A 20,232-nucleotide genomic window follows, 5' to 3' on the forward strand; every position below is an offset into this window, starting at 1 on the left:
GGGGGAGCCGGCCGCTTCCCCCCGGCCGTCGCCTCTCCTCGGCCGCCGCCTCGCCCTGGCCGGCAAGCCCCGCGGCCCCCCCGAGGCCTCACCGGGCCTGCCGCCCCCCCTTACCGGGCCTAACGACCGGGTTGTGCCCCCCGCCCGTTGGAGCCGCCTCTCTCACAGCCCTGACCGGTGTCCGGTTTGTCCCAGCTACGGTTGTTTCATCTAAAACTTCTTTCCCATTTTAATTATGAGCTTTGCGGGGGTGTACAGGAGCGTTTGGAGCGGAATTTGGAACCGCTGTACCACCTCCGCCCCAGCCGGGCCACACTGAGGAGCGGGCCTGAGGTGAGGGTCCCGCCTGGCCTCAGTGCAGGGCTGTCTTCCTCAGCGTCGGTGGGCTGTGGTAACGTGCAGTTTATACATATATATCTCTCTCTCTCTCAGATTTGTGCGTTTTGTAGGATAAGCATATGATAGACATTACCCCATTGCGAAGACTTCATGACCAGTATTGAAGACGGAACACTGAACACCCGAGTACAGGCTCTTGTGCTTACACAGATGTGAAAATCCACTTGAGAAAGTTCCTGATGCAACTGGGCTCCGCACAGGATCGGGGCCTCGACAGTTGATGAAGGATGGAAGGAGAGAAAGACTGTAATACCAAAGCAGCAGACCTGAATGGTGACACTACACCCAAGGCCCCTCTAGTTTGTATTTATTTCTTAGCCTGCGCTCCATTTTTCAGTGCTGTGATTGCATCTTTCCAGGTACAGAGGTGATACGGACAACAGCAATAACAAAAAGCAATTATTCAGTCTGCGGCTGCGAGGTGCTAAATAAATATAGGTGGCCAAATCCAGCTTTCGTTTGCTTCAGTCGAAATTTGATTGAGCCCTAACTCGTGAATTCTCACATCGGCATATCACAACAAACAAATGGCCAGGATCCATGTCAGGAGACGATGTATGTGCTTCGCAGCTGTTCATACCGACAATGCAATGCCATTTAACTGTCGCCAAGCTGACTGAGAAAAGAAATACTTGTTGAGATTCCTTTGGATTTGGATGATTTAGAAGAGTCTAAATTTTAAAATTTCAGACTTTTCGTAAGGGAACAAGTGCTTGGCAAGAGTAAACATTAGCCCTGCATTTCCCAAGATAACACAGTTTCAGTATAAGCAAGCCTGGCCTCCTATAAATACTGATTAGGAATGCAGTTGAGGTTTAGGGCATTGTGAAATACCACATCAAATGTTCGTTCATAGTTTCAACATGTTGCATTGTTGATGTAATATCACACTGCTTTATATGGGAGTGATAGCAAGTTTTTCTCCAAGCATGACAGCATTCTTTTCAAGGGGACTTAAGCCTTGATAAACTTTGTAAGTCTCATACAGAAAAGGACTAGTCTAGGAGTCCTTAGCAGTTAATTCATTGATTTTCATTAGCACAGAAGCGACCTGTTAGGTCACAACTTTGTGCCAAATTTTTATCAGTGGCAAAGCCAACTTAGGGATTCAATCCCTCCTTATGTAAGAAGCCAAAGAAAAGCGAAACTGTGGAGAGCAGGGTTTCTGTGAAGTAGATTTTGGACTAATACACATTTGACAGGTTCCAGCTCCAATGTCAGAAGGACATAAGATCCTCTGCTGACCCTGGCTGTCACCTTCTGAATAAGTAGTTGGTAAATGCCATGGGCCGAGCTGATGAATATTTGTCTGAGAAATCTCGGTCATTTGCATGTGCCCCTAGAGGCCACTCTGGGTGTAATTTTATTAAATGAAAACTTATATAACAGAATAAACTAAGTGTTTGTGTCTCAAATACAGTGAATTTATGAAAGCATAAAATAAACTGTAAATGTGTTTTATTCTTATATTCATTTTTTAAGACAAAGCATACATTCATATCACAGTGGAGAAAATATACAAGAGTCAGAAAACTCAGTGTCACTTAGTCAAAAAGAGCAGAGGCTGGTTTAATATCCTCAGGGAGCAGCAACAGCAGGGCTGCTCCATGAAGGAAGACGAGTGGGCACCGAGCATGACCCCAGCACCACCATGCCCTCCCCAGTCAGGACAATCCCACAGGATCCAGACAAAGTGGGCAGAGCCCAGCAATGGTTAACAGGGTCCACCGACAGCCCTAGGCAGGGCAAGGGGATGAGTCTGAAGGGTCCAGCCACAAGCAGAAGACAGTGCTGTGACGCAGGTCCAAGGTCCATCCAGGAGGCAGGGCTGGAGACAGGTACGCCTGGGCTTAGATGGACTGATGAGCAGTGGGGTGAGTGAGTGGGGGTCCTGGCTGAAGCTGTTCAGGGAAGTTAAGTCCTGTCAGTGTACTCAGAGCCCTGACAAACATATACTCAAGGATCTAGGAATATTGCTCTCGTATGTATGCTGTGTTAACACCCACCTGCCTCACCTGCTGCAAATGAAGTTAGCTCCGTATGCAGTTTCCCATATTTCTCATCTCCTTCTTACTGCACATTCCACAAGATTTTTTGCATTCTTCTAATCATAGTTCTTTGCCATTTGATTGTTCTTTTTTTCCCTCTGCAGGCGTATGTACACATTGCTTCCAGGTACAGCTGGACTGCAGAAGTCCAATTGTTCATCAGATGCAGTGTCTTAAAAAGATGTCACAACTCAACATTCTCATCACTCCCTGCAATCAAGTTTTGCAAGGGTGTGCAAATACCTTCTTTTTCTTGTAAATTAGAAATTAAAACAGCAATACAAAGATAGTCACGGTTGTTGAAAATAGGGGTAAAGTGTGATTTAATCCACATTACAGAGAAACTCATCTATAGATTCTCTCCTGGACCTGCCTCTTGGCACCAAAGGACAGGAAAAGTTTTGTGGTACATATATGACTATTGTAAGATCTTCTTTTTCCTTTTTCACTGTGACTCGAAGCAAAGCCATCTTCTACATGTAGCTTGTTGACACCTTGGTACTGAGTAGAAGAAAACCAGGAATGAAGATTTGTTGGGGAGCAATAATAAGAGAAAATAATACCTTCCCAACAGTGATGAAGATCTTCAGTTTATATTGTGCTGGGTGCTAAGGATAACATTACTGAGCCGACTTAAGAACTTTTAAAAATATGGAGATACTGGTGCCTTAATGCAAGTAGCGGCACACTCTGCCTCTGTCAGGGGGATTTTATAGTTTTTGTAAACACTCTTTCTACATATTAAAACAAGTCAATAGCATTTAAATTTTAAAAAGATAATAAATATTACACATGCTGGTTTTATCCTTTGAATGAGGCACCATTTTATATCTACAACCTTTTTTATTCTCAAACTAATCCCCAAACAATTTAACTTCTGATTCATTGCCCTTCTGGCCCCATTCTGTGCGTATATTCCTGATTTAGACAGGGTAAGCAATCAAGAGCATATTTGGCAATTGCTCAGTTCTGTAGGGTATGATGGCCAAATTGTCACCATCTTACCATTACTTTCCATTCCCTGTGCAATTATAATAAAGTGTCCTAAACTTTTATGCTGACTTGCTGAACTCAGATGAAAATCTAGGATGCACTGACAGCACCTCATTATGTGCTACATTACTTCCCAAGATGCAGAAGCATTTTTTACAAGAGCGCATAATAAATGAATGGTAAATAAGTTAGAAATACTTTAATTTACAGGAGATGAGGCTTGAAGTTAGTCCAAATGCTGTGATAGGCCAATATCTGATTTCTAGTAACATTTTAGTAAGGTTTGCTATCATATGGACTGGGGGTAGCAGGTAATTTATTTTTTTTAAATTTATTTACTCTGAGTAAAACACTGAAAATTAAATCTATTCTATCAGAGAAGATACTGGCAAGACTGTAATGTAAAAAGCACTTCACTTAAGCACTTCCTTTAGTTAAACCTGAGTGCCAACAGACACTGCCAAGGAATGAAGACATTTTATTTAAAATTACACTGGCAAGAGACCATCAAATTATCCTTAACATTTTCATTAAATTGAGATACAGATATAGTTAGGGTAGTAAATCTTTTCAATACAAGGAGTTTATTCCTGAGCCAAGGCCAGATTCAGCAGTAATTGTAGGAACTATTAAGACCTAAAGCCTCACCTACATTACCAAAACAACTGTTCAAGGCTTTAGCCCAGTTTTGAAAAATGGATGGGCTCCATCCTGTACTACAGAGCTAATCAGATCAGCAAACTACAGTGATGCATTTGGATTCCAGTCTGGGGTGATCATTCCATGTTTTGTTGGCTTGGTTCCATGAGATTTTGGGGGTTTCCATTAGAAATCTATGAATATCTGTAGGTTGTCTGCAGTCCATGCTCTCAAGGCTGTAAAACTGCCAAATAAGTGGTACCTTTCTGAATATTGACACCTTATTACTCTATAGGAATGTCAAGCTGAAGAGACTAAGGAACCTTACATGCACAGTTTCTAAGATGAAAAAGTTATTACCTTATGGTCTCAGCTCCTTTATAAGATCTACATAGCTAGATTTCCCCCCAGAGATTCCTACATTTCATTCACAGCTTCTGATTGAACAAGATCATTTATTTTAAGCATCCAGTCTTCTGAGGAGTGTGGGGGTAAGGGCTTATTGTAGTGTTATAGCTATGGCTGTGAGACATTATTATGTTAGTTGGCAAGTGTTAGTTAGCCATAAAACCTAGTTTGTTTTCTGGAGTTAAAAATTATAAACATATTTAATTCCAATACTAGTGCTGCAAAGATGTTCAGCTAAATAATAAAATAAAGATTAGGATTCTCTTTTCCAAGTCTGCCTAAAAACTTAACTATCAAGTTATTTGAATAGGAATGGAGCATTCAGCATCCTTAGATGTTTTTGAAAGCCCAATTGCAAAGAATAATTGCCCTCAAGTGAGCACAAATATAACTTCATATTTACCTTGTTATCTTTGGCTCACCTTTAATATACCTGGAAGCTTTCCCTATACAAAAGCATTATAAAAATTGCCATTCCAAGCAAATTCCAACATGCTGATTTTATGCTGACAGAAACATGTGCTATGGGCTGGTACACATCCACTTCATTTCCTATTTAAATTGGTTGGAGTATTTTCACCTTCCCTTGGTGCCCATGTAAACAAGAGCCTTAACAAAGTCAAATCTTTCATGTGGTCTGAGGAAAACCAGACCAGATTATTTTTTTGGTTTAGGTCATCTGAACTTCCTTGTGATCCAGAAAAACACATACACACACAGAGACACTTATATGTGTGTGTGTATCTATTGATACATGGTTATATGGAAGTGTTTTCTTGCAGTTCTCAGAAGAATTTGAAGAGGTCCTTCATAACAAATTACTCACAAATGTTAAAGGTCTTGAATGTCCGAAGAAGATCTCAGTGCATCCCAACTATGTTCATTACGTATGAATGCTCAGATGGGTTGTTTGGTGCACAGGGCCTTGGCTCTTGTAACAGTGAAAAAAATTAATGAAAACACATGCCAATACCATGCCCACTCAGAAGATAAGTTTTCACTGACCAGCTCTTATGAAACGAAGTGACCTTCAAAACCTACAGGAAACAGTGGAAATTAAAGGCAGCTGATAAACTTATATTGTGAAGACTCATTCAAAAATTATTTAAGGGGCACAAATTATGATCTCATGGAAAATCATTAAGAGAAAGCAAGGGGGAAAAAAAACCAGAAATAAATTCAGGTAACTAAGAGGAAACAATGGTATCCTGAAATTTAAAATTATTCTGGAAAATTTACTACGCCTATGCCATGGAATCCTAGAAGATTGTTTTGACTTACATCTGTGCGTCATTCAAGCTATTCAGGTTAATTTTCTGCATGGGTGTATTCGCTTAGTCCTAAATGAGCTGTATAGGTTCTTTTATAGTATTAGATTTTGCACAGCTCAGATCCATTAATTTAGCTTTGCAGTTGATAAAAATCAGCATGGTTACACAGAATTCAGTAGGGGTGAAGGCAGTTTATGCTGCCTTAGAATAAAGTTCCTGAATTTTACTCCTACCTACTCTTGTATTTCTTTATGATTGAGATCAGCGTAATCTAATTTTAGCTGTCTAAATATTAGGCATCTAGTCTGACCTCCTCATTTAGACCTCTCAACACAGAGACTTCCTTCCTTTGTCTTCTAAACTCCTCTTTTATAGTGGGTTCAGCTCACTGGATGTGTTTATTGACTGAGACTTCATGATGAGATTAGGCACTTGCCATGTGCATGGCTGAAGTTAGCTGGGGTGAGTTCACCCTCCACGTGACTGAAGACAAGCCACACAATAAAGAAGAAATTTATCCTTCATCCATAAAGAAGGAACAATGATGCTTAGACACTACTAAACAGACTTTCAGACCTAAATGACAAATGAGCAATAAAATTGTTCAGGATTATTATTAGTCCCACAGAAGGATGTTGAGAAAAGTGCCAGAGATTGTTGAATAATTCCCATTTTACTTTAGTACTGATTCTAAAGGCTGTGGTTAGCATCTGCTGTGGAAGTAAACACAGAAATAACATTTGTCTTTTGACCTCTGCCAGTAAATTTGGATTTTCAAAACACCATTAGGAAGAGAGGGAGATGCCACAGCCAGGATTCGGGAGCTGTAGTTTAAATGCCCAGTACTTCCACTAACCTGTGTAATTGTGATCAAGTCAACTAGCTGGAAAGCATCTTTGCAGAGAAGAACCTGGGGTCCTCCTAGGCAACAAGTTGAACATAAGTCAGCAGTGTACCCTTGCAGCAAAGAAAGCCAACCATGTAGCAGGTTAGCTATATTAACTAGAGCATAGCCAGCAGGTTGATGGAAGTGACTGTTCCCTTTGTTTGGCACTTATGAGACTGCTTCTGGAGAGCTGCATGCAATTTGGGGCTTCTCAGGGCAAGAAAGACATTGAAGTACTGGAGCAAATCCATCAGAGGACCAACAAGATGATGAGGGGCTGGACTGTATGATACAAAGAGAAGCTGAAAGAATTGGGTTTGTTCAGCCTTGAGATGAGAAGCTGAAGGAAGGACCTTACTGCAGTTTATAACTATCTAACAGGAGTGTATAGAGAAGGTGGAACCAGACTCCTCTTGAGGCAATGGACCCAAGTTGCAACCAAGAGGCAACAGACACAAGTTGCAATGAGGGAAATTAGGGTATTTTCAACTAGATATTAGGAAAAAAATTTTCATGGTGGTGGTGGTGAAACACTGGAACAGGACCCAGATAGATACCTTGTGAAACCTCCATCCTTGGGGATATTCAAACCTACACTGCACAGGGTGCTGAGCAATCTCTTGCCTTGCTTTGTGCAGAGGGTTTGGACTGAGTCCACAGGTCCCTTCCAACCTCAACTGTTCTCTCATTCTGTGATTCGGTTCACCTAACTAAGAGCTATAGTGTGGTCATTCACATCTGACCTGGTTGCTCTGGGTTCCCTTTGACATCAGTGTTGTGACTCATCCAACATTGACTTTAAGATGAGATGTACCAGTCCATGATCAGTATTATTACTCAATTGCTGAGATCTTTCTGGTGATAAAGGGGAGTCCCCTCTAAGCGACAATGACTTGGTCATATCAGTCCAAGTCTTTACCTCTCCTTTGCATTTGTAAAGCAGAGCTACTCCTACCTCAGTATTTTTTTGGAGAAACACATTTGTTAATATTTGAGTCTCACTCAGAGACTGTGATGTTGGCTGCTATATATGGAAAGAGAAAAAAAGAAATAAAGTCTTCCAGATGATGACAGCACTGTGGCTCCCTCCTCTCCTAAGCAATGCCAACAATAATTTTAAAGAAGCCTTTTATCTTCAAACGTATTTCAGAGCCACTTCAGAGTGAGAAGAGCTTCTTAACATATGAACTTTCAGATGGCTGGGTTGAAGAAAATATGGAGCTTTCCTTTAAACAATTAGAGCCCATTTTGCTAATCAATTTTTGTCAGGCGCCTAGAAACATTTTTCATTATCAGATTCCAAATTGTCTTGAACAGTATGAACTAATGACCTTTTATCAGTCCAGTTTGGGGCACTCCGATACATCCCTGCTCAAATTAAATAAATCACAAACCTTAATTAACAAAGACTGGCATGACTGCAAAAGCAATGAATTAGTTTGTACGCTATCTGAGAGATCACAAACGTACAGTAGTTACAATTAATGGATTTAATTTTAAATGCTAGGGCTCCTGCATGAAAGTGCCTGAGAAGTCCATCCTGGCATTCTTATTACTCTTTAATTATAATTGATGTACCTGGGAAAGATGTCAGCAGTGTACATTTTAATACAGGTGCTAGTCTCCCTTAGGAGCTCATAGTCCTTGCTTGAAACAGGCAATGATAAGCAACAAGGTTTTGATGAAATCCAAATTTATTAGGGTTATTAAAAGTCATTAATTATTTGGCACTGTAGAGATGTAATCTGGTACTATTTTTTAATAGACAGCTTTATATATTTAAGTTTGAGAACTGAGGTTTATTTTTAGTTTAAAACGCTTCTGTCCCTCTTGGCCCCCTCCTGCCATTCCTGTTTCTTGCGGATTTCTCTCTTTTTTTCCCTCCTTAGCCTGAGCTCTTATCTTCCAAGCAGATACTTCCAGCTATTTTCCATGCTTTTTTCCAGCCCCAAGAGAGGTCTTCACTGCTCCACTATCACTGTTCTTGTGTGAGGCACCTCCCAGGAGAGTCAACCAGCAATGAACAGTTAGTCAAGTCTAAAAGATAAAGTCAGCTAACATCAGCAGAAGATAAATCCACCTTCTGGAAAATGACATCAAGTCCACTGGCATTGTTTGAGGTGTCAAGCTTGATCTGAACGTAAGTGGCCTGATAATTAAATATTTTCCAAGGGTATTCCTCTGCTTCCCTCCATCCCACATGCAGCCCAGCAAGCAGGGTTGACACCAGGCACAGATGAAGCCAATAGCTGCCAAGGGCAGGCAGCTGTCAAGGGCAGGACAGCAGCTCTGCTCTCACCGCGCGCTTGCCTGTGCCATCTGGAGAACAAGACCAGCAGCTCCTGCCTCTCCACTCTACACTTTTCCTGCAGGGTGAGTTTAAAAGAAGTATTTGTTCTCCAGCTGACTCCCATAATTACACCACAAACCTTACGATAACTTGTCCTTCTCTTATTGCCTCAACTTCTGGAGTTATTAGACTGTAAGAAAACTCCAGCAGTCAGTTAAAGAGCAAAATTAATTTTCTGGTTACAGAGACTGGAAATGGCAAGCAAGTGAGTCCTGAAGGCTCATAAAAAACAAAAGGCAATTAAAATTAATCCCATATGGATTTCATCACTGACTTTACAAAAGGTTTGTCATTGACATTAATGCAGTCAGAATTTTCTTGATTCTTTAAAAAAATGTATTTTTTTAAGGATGTATCATGATTATTGGGGTCTGATTCATAATTTTTTAATATTTAGGGTTGGCAATAAAATATTTTATGGAACTTTGTAACACAGGTATGACCATTTGCTAAATTTTGTGTGCTATGCATCTCTGGAGCACAAACATATAATTTAAAAATTGAATTATGTGAATCAAATAATGGAAATAACATCTAAACTGTGTTTTGTATTAGTTATATACTAACTTTCATCAGTTCCATTTTCTATGCTTACCAGTTAGTCACTACAGCAATTGAAGTCAATAACAGTGATTGATGGTGGAGAATCAAACCAAAATACTTTTAACTGAGAAATGGAAACTTGCCTACAAGCTTTGCTTGCTTTGCACTATCTGGTACCCTAGTCTTAAGCAAATAAATATTTTGGCCAGATAAGAACACTGATTTGGTCTCTTGTGGAATACAGGACATGGAATTTGATCCATTTGCCTCTGCAGTGATCCATACACTTTGGATGTGGGACTCGAAAAGGCATCCTGCGTCATGCACTCCAGTCCCCTGCTGCCACAGGCTCCATATGTATAATCCTTTGCACAAATATATGGAGCTCCATCCTAGGAACACAGGCTGTTTGAAGTAGAAACTGATGGGTTTCCCCTTCAGGAATTAGGCCAATCCCTGTTTGAGTCCGTTTATCTTTGTGGCCTCTGTAACATCCTCTGACAGCAGAATCCTGTTGCTGCACGCCTATAAATGCTCTGTGGGTGAAAAAGTAACGCCTTCTGTTTAAGTTTTTTACTTGAGTATTTATTGGTTGTCCCTCAGTGTTTATGTCTTTCCTATTTTCCTGACTAATCCTATTAGAAGCTTTTGCAGGATCTGGCTGATACAGGGCCTAAAACCCTTCTTCTGATTTGTAGCCCAACTCTGTTCATGGCCAGTTTATATCCATTTGTTCTTGCAACAGCATTGGCCTCTGTCTTACCTGGTTAAGTGTTGATAGACAAAATCTTCTTTCTGCCCTGTCAGGTCTTGCTAGGCTGAGCAAGCCTTGCTCTGCTGAGTTCGGTGAGGTTGCCAGAAACAGACTGAGTCAATCTATCAGCCTCGTGCCATTGAAAGGGATGATCCCTGATTTTCTTCTCCTCCTCCTCTCTTTCCTGGCCATGCGTATGTTTCCTGCGCAACCGGTTCTGGCTCTTGTCTGACCTTTCAATTTAGCTGATTAAACCAGCAGAAAAATAACCCAGCAGAAAACATGAAAAGTTTTCTGCTGGTTTAGTGAGCAGGATCGGTTTGGCAGGTGGTCAAAGCCAGGCTGGTTCAGGCCACCTCTAGGAACCGCGCCGACTGTGTCTTCTTGTGAGATGGGCTCCCCACTCCCTTCATCATCCTGTTAGCGCTTCTTCACACTTTTTGTCAACACGGCTGACCAGAGCTGGGTCCTCTGTTGCAGAGCAGGTCTCCCCTGTCATAGTGAAAATTTCCTTTCACTCTTTGAAGTACTTCTGTGAATGCGTCGTTTCCATTTACTTCTCTCATCTCTGCATAATGTTGTCTCCTAATAGTCTTGGCATTCACTGGTACATCCTGATCTTCCTTTTCCTCAGACATTTTCAGCTGATGGGTTCAGTTCATGGCGGAAGTTCCTCTGATGGTTCCCCTAAGGCAGGACACTTCTGAACGATGAAATTTGGTCTCAGCTTTGGATTCCAGTACTTTTGGTTATTCGGTACTTTCTTTCTCATGACTATTCAGCTTCACTTCAGTATTGACAGTGCCTCTCAACTTTTTACTGTTGGCAAATCCCTCATGTGTGTGTCACAGTCACTGATAGAAGTATTGTACAAGACAGGCCCGAGGCTGGACAGGTGCTAGAGAACGTCGCTGGTGGACCTTCAGCTTAGCCCTTGACTGAAGTTTTTCTTCACTAAACTGGGATTACAGTAATTTTAAGGAAAATGTAATGTTGCAAAGCAGCCAGATTATGCCAGACAATTTGACCCTGAATTTTTAACTCACTATCCAAAGTACTGTAAAGCCTAAACATGAGTAAAAGTAGAAAAAGGAGTAAAAAAAATAACAGGTTAAATACCATCAATTACTGTAGTCCTCTTGTTACTTTCATTTGTTCATATGAAGCTTTTTAAATAGGATTTGTTTCTAAGGTAGACTATCTTTGGAAGGCTTCCTGGAAATAGTATATTTTAAAGCAAACTTTAAGTAAATAGAAGGTCATGAATTTGTTTCAAAAGGAGACTGGCTCATGCATCTGATCTCCTTATTGCTTACAACTAGTGTTAATAATTTTCAGGTGTCTATGCTAAAGGATTTTGGGAAGTCTGTTGTTATTTATTTTGCAGCTAACTAAATCCCCTGCCTCCACTTTAATTATTTTTAAATTACAGTGATGTCGTATGTTCAACATGGTTGGAAGTCACCAGGTAGTACACCACAGATAATCTTCAGGTATTTATTTACCTGACTATAGAGACAGAACAACAAGATCTTGAATATTAGCTTGTTGTTAGTTGTAATGAAGTTATTTTCAGAAACTGTCAGGATAAAGTTTGATCTTTCTTCCTGACTCTGCACCAAACTGACATATTTCCTAGGTAAAGCTCCTGTCCTCAGGAGCCACACAAGCAAACAAAACACCGTGTGATGGAAAAAAATATACAGCCTTTGATCTGTATTTGTTGGCTCTGCACTGTCCAGTATCTATCTAGTACACAAGATTGAAAAGGAAACCAAATTTTACAGATATGTTTAACTTTTGAACTCAAGAAAAACTGTTTACTTAGTTTCAGACTGTTGCTGCTAGAATGACAGTTTTGCAGAGCAGTCTTATGCTGTACTTAATATGCTAGCAATATGTCGCTGCTGATAATTAATTTACTAAATAAAGTAGGTCTGGTAACAATTGCCTAAGACATTACATCTTTTGTAGATTGTATTTTGGTTTTAAGAACATTAATCTCAAGAAGTCCAATAACAAGGCCTGAGGGAAAGTAACATTTTCCATAGCACAACCCTGGTATCTAGAAAAAAAAAATTATCGCTGAGTGAATACAGAGAAAGTATAATTATATTCAGAGAGCAGTTATTGCTGTGCTTGCATTAACCTTGCAAGTCTCATGCCTAAAATGTCTATATAATGTATTTAACCTTGCATTTGATAATGAAATATGATTAACAGATCACTGTAGCAAAGTGCAGAAGATGATCAGGAAATGCTTACCAACCAGCACTGCTAGAGCCTGCGTGATCAAATGCTGCAATATGGAAACAAGAAATATGGCTGTAAAAACACACAGTGTGACAGATAAAGAAAAACAAGGGAAGAGGGAGAAATGTCAAGAATTCAAGTTATTTTGATTATGGTAGATCATCTAGAGACTTCCTGAAAGTGGAGTTTCATTGTTTTTTAAAAAGTAGTAAAAAATAGCCATTACTTTTGAGAGTTTGAGTCTAATAGACACAAGAGTGAGGGAAGGCTGAAAGTATTTACTACCTTGAAGAGACGAGGCAGAGACTGCATGGGTTGCCCAAGATCAGGTGGGAAAGCACTAGCAGAGATCAGCAGAATTAGGTGTGGATCTCTTTGTGTCCTCTTTCCTGTAGACGGGCTGGGCTGCAAAGGTTCACTTCAGCACGAAGGTTTAACCTATAAAGTAGAAAACACTGTTAGTAGTTTTGCAGTGAGGTCATCCATTGTTCATGTTCAAACATGCCAAAGTTATTGAATCCCACTTTGATTCTATTTGTCAACATTTTACTTTTCATTGTTAATCCTTCAAAAAAGCTCTGATTACTAGTGTTCAGGCAACCAAGGGACAAATACTTTTGGAATTAAAAGAAAATAGATGTACGGCTGGTATTTACAGCAAAGTTAGCTTATGTCATCACTGAAATGTAATTTCTAGTCACAGTCAAGTCCACATACAGAAACTTTTAATCTGAGTGAGATGATGTGTTGAACTCAAGTTGATTAAGCCACCAGGCTAGAGATGCTGAAGTAGCCTGGTCAGCGCTTGGTACTTACAGAGCCACTCGGTAGTGTGAACCCAGACCAGCTCTATTCATCCAGGGCCTTCTCACAAATCCTCTGTGAGCCCAAAAAGAAAAGTTCTTCCATGTTCACTAGGAATGAAATTGCTGAGCAGGTCAGCTTTTACCAGTGCCATGAATTATAAAACTCGGCTTTGTCAGACAAATGAATAAATGCGGAACAATTTGGACACAATTTGCAAGTTAGTTCACAGTGTACTTCAATTCAAGTGAAGCTAGCTCAAAAAAAGAAACCTAAAGGAAAATAAATTGTGTTACCTCTGTAGTGATGACACTACTAAGACTAAATTAATTCATAGCAGTTACGGATGTTGACCCCTCCTACTATCAGACCATAGTTGGCAAATGGTGCAATTTTCCATCATCCAAAAGAACTAGAATGTTCATGTTTAATATTTGAGTATTAAAACTGCATGAGCTCATTTAGCTATTCAAATTTTGCTTCATTTCTTTAGAGTTAGTAGTCATCTTGTGCTGAAAAAAATTCCAAGACTTTTTATGTTACGTATCTTGTGCAATTAGTTTCTATGACAAGATTACAAATACAGTTTTGGAGGCACTGTTTAGTATGAAACCACCAAAATGTCTCTCCATTGAAGATTTCATTGAGATATGCCCTTAAAGCAGGAATTTAGATATTTTTGTACTACAGAAAGTTGTAGTTGACTACAGTAAGTTTTCTGAAAATTTACAAATGCATTTGTCAAACAGCTTATACAACACAAAAAAATCAACGTAGTTCTTTTGAGGGTTTCATTGTTTCTCTATTTATTCATAGTAGTAGTAGTATGAGGTTTTGGTCATGTTTACCCTGTACTGAGGCCTTCATGTGTGAAGCAGTGTTAAAGGTAAAGAAATACAATATTTCAGAGATTTACCACTGTGAAATCTGGCTACTAGACTGTAGCAAAACAAAGATAGAAGGTACATTCCAGTTGTATGAATCTGCTAAGGTAGCATCTCTTATTCCTTGGATTTGCTGTTCCTTTTTCTTTTTAATTATGTTCATAGCAATAGCAGAATACTATTTTTAAATTTTGACAGTTTAAAAATCTTATAAATTTGGGGAAAGATTGAAAGTTGGTTCAGTAATATCTTTTTGTGCCTTGCCTCCGCAATCTGCAGATCATCACGTGGATGTTGTCACTTAATGTTCCACTGATGATTATTTTAGAAGAAACATTGTCTAATGTGACAAATGGATCTGATTACAAATGAACTTAAAATTGGGCGGATTAATGGATTTGATGACAAATACTTAAAAGGCAGCCCAGCACTTAGGTTTGCACAGACATTTGCATTTAAAATAGGAATGAAATTATTTTCTAATATATGAATAATAAGATGTCTCTGTCCCAAACTCTTAGTCATAGGAGACCAAAACCATTAGCTGAAGATGTTAGATAAAGCCATTACATTATGTTCTAACCATTTTTAAAGCAGTTCCTTTGGAAAATTTTATTGGCAAATAAAATTCGTCTTTGGATCTGTCTAACAATAGTTTCTGAAGTCTGTAGGTTGAAAAATGACCCATTTGTAGATTATTCTAAAATCTAGGACATGGACTATTTTAAGGTTTACTAATGTGTAAGTGTTGGCTTTAATAGAGTCACCACAGTTTTACATTCCAGAGCTTGCCATATAACACTTTTCCCAAAATGTATCTGTTGTAAATTACTTTCCAAATTAGTTTGTCATAACATTTTTTTCATGGCAAATATTGCGTCATACAATTGATTTTGTATTACTTACTTCTGATGAAGAGTAAGCTATGCAGTGTATTTTGCCAGGACAAGTCACACAGAGAACAGCAGAGATAACATATTTTATCAGAGGAGTAAGTTCAGCTTTGCCAGTTGAGTGATTCGACATTTCACTGAGGTATAAAGTCATCTCCTGCAGGGTGAGAGCCTCTTGGCCAAAGAAGCCCCTCGCTAAGGCCCCATCTCAGCTGTCTGAGCCCCAAACTTGCCCTTTTTCCATCTCCCTCATGTTCTGCCAGCTCCTGGAGCAAGTAGTTCTGTGGGAGTCCCAGCTTTCAAAGTTACAGCTCCCACAGCTCTAGATAAAAACTTGAAATGCAAATCAACCAAGGATGATCGTAAGCTAGCCATCAGCAGCACTCAATTATTTATGGATTTTGTTATCATTTTTAAGCCATGCAAGGTCTTGCATGAGATCTTTCAGAGTGACCCAGTTTGATGTCTTCCTTCATTCCCCGGGGGGTGGGATTCTCCCACAGCAATTCAAACCCATCGTTGCTGCTTCAATGCATCAACCTGATATAGCAGCTCTGGGACCACGGTGAAGATGCTCAGCCACAGGTTTGAAGGCCAGAGCACCATGAGAAATGGATCTGAACCCATGTAATTAAAACCAAAAAAATCCACCAGCAATCCCACACCTTCCCATGAACGATCAGTTACTCCACGGTACTGGGAGGCTGGTGCCAGAAGTTCACACAGTCCCATCATGGCTGCTCCCAGTTAAGCCGGTTTAGATGTATATGATCTCGGACTATTGTACAAATCATTCTGTGGATGTAAGCATTACAGTAATGTGCATTAGCATGCACACATAGAGGCAAAAAAAGGAGGAAAGCGGGTGAAACAGCCTGAATATGGGCCAGGAATTACCCCTTTACAGGACACAGATTCCCTGAAATTTTTTTCATTTGAACTGGGCTTGTATCCTTTTTTGCTTCTTCATGATATTCAAGGAAGGCCTGAAATCTGTTGCATTTACACAGTCTGGGCTTCATGAGAAATTTTTTTAGGGTATGCTGTTATTTCTTTTTTTAGACTTCTTCAGCCAGCTCCTGGCTGGATCAGAAATCTGTGGTGCCTCGCAGCTGGTGAGTCAGGACATCACAAGAGACTGACAGCTGTGGAGGTGATCAGTCAGACGGCTTCCACTGGACTTCTGGGTGGTTTGGGTTTTAACAGTTGTTTTGTTTCAGTTGCTGGCATTGGGGATATAAGACATCAGCTCTCTCTTTTGGAGACAGAATACTCCCACCCTGACACCTGTGAACGGAGAGATCACAGAACACACCTCCAGGGTTACCCAGCCCCACCTAGGAAAAACAGAAATGACCAAGATACAAAATATCTGCTAATTTTAAGGCAATAATGAAGTAGAAGAAACCTTTTAAGACACAAGACAAACTCTTCAAGTGTTCTTTGCAAAAGCCTATAGTGAAAGACATGACCTGTTCTTAAGAGTAATTTTCATGTTGCTTTTAAAGCACAAAATGGAGCAACTGGGTGTTCTGAAAGCAGAGAAAACCCTAAAGAAATTATAGAGGTCAATTTAACAACCAAATCAATTATGATTAATACTCTATACTTTTATACTTTATAATCTCACAGAGGAAACTTCAAATGACAGAAACGTCTGATGAAAGATGGCCATCAGCTGGAGTTTCCTCCTCCTCACCTACAAGATTTTACATGGAGAAGATTAAATTGGCTGGCTTCACAGCCCTATTTCCTCTTAAGCTCATTGCTCCATTCACTTGGTCACTGCTCACCATTTGCTAACATTATAGCTAGGAAATTCCCTGCAAAAGCAAACAGGAATGACATATGAGAAATTCCACAGAACCCATTCCTCAAAAAAAAAAACCAAAACCGAACTAAAATACATTTTAAAAGTGTTAACTGCATTCCTCACTCATTCAAAAACATAGAAAACCAGCAGTATGGTACCAGTGTTCATACATAGTCCTCTGCCACACTGGTGCTGACCCACAGGAGCAGATTTACACTGCACCAATGCGCTTGTTTTCCAGTCAATATCCACACCCACAACATGAACAGAATGAAGCAGCAAAATGTGGGGCTTTTTTCAGCGTGGGGAGGAGGTGTTCTGTCCTTCAAGCCCCTCAGATGTCCACAAGATGAGAAACCCTCTGTCCTTCAAGGGACATGTCTGTCCCCATCATCTGTATTCTCACTCCCCAAGATGGCAACACGTGTATTTCAAAACACATATGGCTAATCTGCACCCACAGGCATTTGCCCTGTATTTACTGAGAGAAACCTGTGCTAAGAGCTGTGGCCTTCCACTCCTTTTTTCCTTCTGCCTTGCCAATACCTCTCTCCAAAATCCTACAGAGCTCAACTGCTCCCAGTGTTATCCTTGGGATCATGGGAAGATAGGAGGGGGCAAAAGCAATGATGTTGCTCATGCTGGTTTCTGATCCTTCTGATAATTTTCTAGATGTTTTGGATTCCTTTAACCAATTTTGTGCTAAACCACAGGTTTTCAGCTTTGCAGACTCCTAATTTAAGGCAATAGAGCCACTTACAATGTAATACTGTCAAATGTGATAACACAGGATAAGGTTTACAATATCTAAAATCATGGTTACAGTGTCATGGTGGTCTGGATTTATTTTTTTCTCAGTTTCTTTCAGATCACATCTGGTACAGTTTCAACTTTTTTTTCATCTGCAAACTACATGTGGAATGAGAATGATAATAAAGTTGCAGCTACAAAATTGGGCTGATAATGAATAAACCAGAACAGAATCCAAGGATCTGGGATGGAAAGCATTGTGACTTTGTTAGCTGAGCTTTTATACTGACTTAGTTCCCAAAATTTAGAAGTTGGGCCTCAGCTTAATCCAGCAGGATTTGGGTCTTTTATTATTTTTACTTCATTTTTTTTTAGGTTTTTACAACATGAAGCTGCCACTCAAGTTTCTCAGCAGTTTGGATAACTCACACAGGAAGGGTGAGCTGTATTTTGTCTGCCAGAAAATATTCCCAATCCCCCGACTTCAAAGAAGGCAGGGCTGGATCCTGATGGTCTGCTTTGCTTCTTTGTCAGAAAACTCTGTTTTTCATAAGGTTAGAGTACAACTTTGCAAATCCTGTTCGTATATGACGATAGTACAAGCAGGTTGGGTCCGCCAGTCAGGTTAAGCTGTGTTCAGCCTAGAGAAGACATGAGGACAAAGGAAACCTGGACATGGCCATCCTAATCCTGGGACAACTAGGCTGTTCTTCATTAATCCCAGCTGCCCATGGCCCCCAGGATTTATGGTTCACCATAATGGTAGGATTTTGGCTATATCCCTTTCCCTAGGAATGCATACAAGGGTCAGGGTAAAGCTGACTTCCAGGGTCTTTGCGATGTTGAATTGCTAGAAAATAATTACATAAAGTATAAAATAAAATTAAATGTCTCCTCTCCTTACAGCTCCCATTTGCTTTGATGCCTGATGAAAACATGTCAATAATTCTGGTGCTCTGGAACTGGTGTCTGTTGTGGTGTTTCATCATTGTTTTGTGCTTTCCTACCTATCCCTATTCTTCAACTCTCGGGCTTAGAGCTGTTCTGTCTTGTGTTTGTAAAACATTGGGACTCAACACAGACAATAAATAGCATTACAACAATAATTAAAATTAGAGGCCAGTGTCCACTACTGCCAAGGAAGAATATCAGGTTTTCCCATTCAAGGCATTCCTGAGAGAAAGCAAAAGCAAGATCCCTTTCCTTTCTTGGCACTGAGTCACTGATGTGGCTATCAATTAGATATTTTAGGAGCAACAAAGATTATGATATGAATGCAGTTTAATCAGTCATTTTACAGCAGCAACAGTGGCAATTAGAAGTGTTTTAGCACTTTTAGGTCAAGATTAAAAATGATAGAATTTATTGCTGCTGATTTAGAGATTAACATTGTGCCAATTAATCAATTACTCAGTATAAAGAATTGACAATTCATTGACATTCTTCTTCCAGGCTGGCAAACTACTATTTAACAGATGAGGATTTAAAAAAAAAAAAAAAAAAAATATATATATATATATATACATGGAGCTAGAACAACAGCTATTTCAGAAGAAAGGCAACTGGGAAAGTATAGGGAAAATAAAAATAACATTGATAACTTTAGCAGTTTTCATCAACCTCTGAAGTCACAGGGTTATTTCAGAATGAAAAATCAGATACAGCATTTGATTTTTGTGCAATACATAAAAATACTCTAAAGCAAGCATCCTGCCTTCAGATAACTCATTAAGTACACAGGCAGCCTAGGAGTTGCCTCCTCTCAGCCCTAGTTCTGCTACTGCCTTTCTTAATGAGTTATTTGAAGGCGTTTGGGGAGAGTGGAATGAATGAATAACATAACAGGAAATTCCCCTTTAGCTTTCTCATTGGGCTTGACCATACCTACATTTCTTGTCTCAAAATAATCCAACCTGCATGTTAAATCTAGGCTGCAAAAATAGCCATTCCCACCTGATGCCCTGGTTCGATGCCAGCAGTCAGAATCGCCCAGAGCGCTATTTCTGATCTGTAGAAAAGCAGAGTCAAGCTTTGAACGGTACCTCCAGACTAGTGTTTGTGCTGGTGCCAGAAGAACTAGCACCAAAGGAGTTACACAGCCATGAGATTTGTGTGAGAGAGAAATCTGTCCCTAACTTCCAGTGTGATTCCCACCTAGCCAGGGAGGGATAGGGATTATTGTTTCCAAGGTGCTGAGAAATCATTGTGCTGTGGGCTGGTGGACTCACTCTAGTTTCTCTACTCAGAAGATGCTGTCTCAGCAGGTAAATCATCTACATCAAAATGACGTGGCTACTATGGCTACATAGTACTGTGCTACTCAACCGTAAGAGTGTACACCAGTATCCATAAGGTATATTTGCATCTGTGCGTATTTGCAGGAAGGAGAAAGAAAAAGGAGAAAGTCAAAGGGTCAAATTCCTTCTGATATGAGTATTCATACACACACAGAAATTGTGTAAATGCAACATAGCAGAATTTTTTTGTTATTTGCATCAAATCTACCAGTAGGAAATGGAAAAGTAAAAGAGGGGTTTTGCATTT

Source organism: Haliaeetus leucocephalus, unplaced genomic scaffold, assembly GCF_000737465.1.
Source record: "Haliaeetus leucocephalus isolate CR32 unplaced genomic scaffold, Haliaeetus_leucocephalus-4.0 Scaffold0, whole genome shotgun sequence".
In the NCBI taxonomy this organism is placed as follows: domain Eukaryota; kingdom Metazoa; phylum Chordata; class Aves; order Accipitriformes; family Accipitridae; genus Haliaeetus; species Haliaeetus leucocephalus.